Source organism: Ictalurus furcatus, chromosome 7 (genome assembly GCF_023375685.1).
Source record: "Ictalurus furcatus strain D&B chromosome 7, Billie_1.0, whole genome shotgun sequence".
In the NCBI taxonomy this organism is placed as follows: Eukaryota; Metazoa; Chordata; class Actinopteri; order Siluriformes; family Ictaluridae; genus Ictalurus; species Ictalurus furcatus.
The window spans coordinates 26953832-26956331 of NC_071261.1; the positions used below are offsets into that span (position 1 = coordinate 26953832).

At 44.6% G+C, this 2500-nt stretch overlaps 1 protein-coding gene across 2 annotated transcripts in view; it reads right to left on the reverse strand.

Moving 5' to 3' along the window:
• The window catches only part of LOC128610330 (phosphofurin acidic cluster sorting protein 1), a 77910-nt gene that overhangs the window by 43503 nt on the left and 31907 nt on the right, over window positions 1-2500 (reverse strand). The window lies entirely within an intron of this gene.

Genomic DNA, 2500 nt, shown 5'->3' on the forward strand with positions numbered 1-2500 from the left:
TGCAAAAATCCTTCTGCTAGTCAGTCCAAATCTCCACCATCTCCATCACACCTCCATCACACCTCACATCCCCATCACACCTCCATCACACCTCACATCTCAATCACGCCTCACATCTCCATCACGCCTCCATCACGCCTCCATCACGGCTCCATCACGCCTCACATCTCAATCACGCCTCACATCTCAATCACGCCTCAATCACACCTCCCTCACGCCTCCATCACGCCTCACACCTCAATCACACATCACACCTCCATCACACCTCCATCACACCTCCATCACGCCTCCATCACGCCTCCATCACGCCTCCATCACGCCTCACACCTCAATCACATCTCCCTCACACCTCAATCACATCTCACACCTACATGACATCTCAATCACATCTCACACCTCATCTCAATCACACCTCACACCTACATGACATCTCAATCACATCTCACATCTCATCTCAATCATACCTCACACCTACATGACATCTCAATCACATCTCACACCTACATGACATCTCAATCACATCTCACACCTACATGACATCTCAATCATACCTCACACCTACATGACATCTCAATCACATCTCACACCTACATGACATCTCAATCACATCTCACACCTACATGACACCTCAATCACATCTCACACCTACATCACATCTCAATCACATCTCACACCTACATGACACCTCAATCACATCTCACACCTACATGACACCTCAATCACATCTCACACCTACATGACACCTCAATCACATCTCACACCTACATGACATCTCAATCACATCTCACACCTACATGACATCTCAATCACATCTCACACCTACATGACATCTCAATCACATCTCACATCTCATCTCAATCATACCTCACACCTACATGACATCTCAATCACATCTCACACCTACATGACATCTCAATCACATCTCACACCTACATGACACCTCAATCACATCTCACACCTACATGACACCTCAATCACATCTCACACCTACATGACACCTCAATCACATCTCACACCTACATGACACCTCAATCACATCTCACACCTACATGACACCTCAATCACATCTCACACCTACATGACATCTCAATCACATCTCACACCTACATGACATCTCAATCACATCTCACATCTCATCTCAATCACATCTCACACCTACATGACATCTCAATCACATCTCACACCTACATGACACCTCAATCACATCTCACACCTACATGACACCTCAATCACATCTCACATCTCATCTCAATCACACCTCACACCTACATGACATCTCAATCACATCTCACACCTACATGACATCTCAATCACATCTCACACCTACATGACACCTCAATCACATCTCACACCTACATGACACCTCAATCACATCTCACACCTACATGACACCTCAATCACATCTCACACCTACATCACATCTCAATCACATCTCACACCTACATGACACCTCAATCACATCTCACATCTCATCTCAATCACATCTCACACCTACATGACACCTCAATCACATCTCACATCTCATCTCAATCACATCTCACACCTACATGACATCTCAATCACATCTCACACCTACATGACACCTCAATCACATCTCACACCTACATGACATCTCAATCACATCTCACACCTACATGACACCTCAATCACATCTCACACCTACATGACACCTCAATCACATCTCACACCTACATGACACCTCAATCACATCTCACACCTACATGACACCTCAATCACATCTCACACCTACATGACACCTCAATCACATCTCACATCTCATCTCAATCACATCTCACACATACATGACATCTCAATCACATCTCACACCTACATGACATCTCAATCACATCTCACATCTCATCTCAATCACATCTCACACCTACATGACATCTCAATCACATCTCACATCTCATCTCAATCACATCACACACCTACATGACATCTCAATCACACCTCACACCTACATGACACCTCAATCACATCTCACACCCACATGACATCTCAATCACATCTCACACCTACATGACATCTCAATCACACCTCACACCTACATGACACCTCAATCACATCTCACACCTACATGACACCTCAATCACATCTCACATCTCATCTCAATCATACCTCACACCTACATGACATCTCAATCACATCTCACACCTACATGACATCTCAATCACATCTCACACCTACATGACATCTCAATCACATCTCACATCTCATCTCAATCACATCACACACCTACATGACATCTCAATCACACCTCACACCTACATGACACCTCAATCACATCTCACACCCACATGACATCTCAATCACATCTCACACCTACATGACATCTCAATCACACCTCACACCTACATGACACCTCAATCACATCTCACACCTACATGACACCTCAATCACATCTCACACCCACATGACATCTCAATCACATCTCACACCTACATGACATCTCAATCACACCTCACACCTACATGACACCTCAATCACATCTCACACC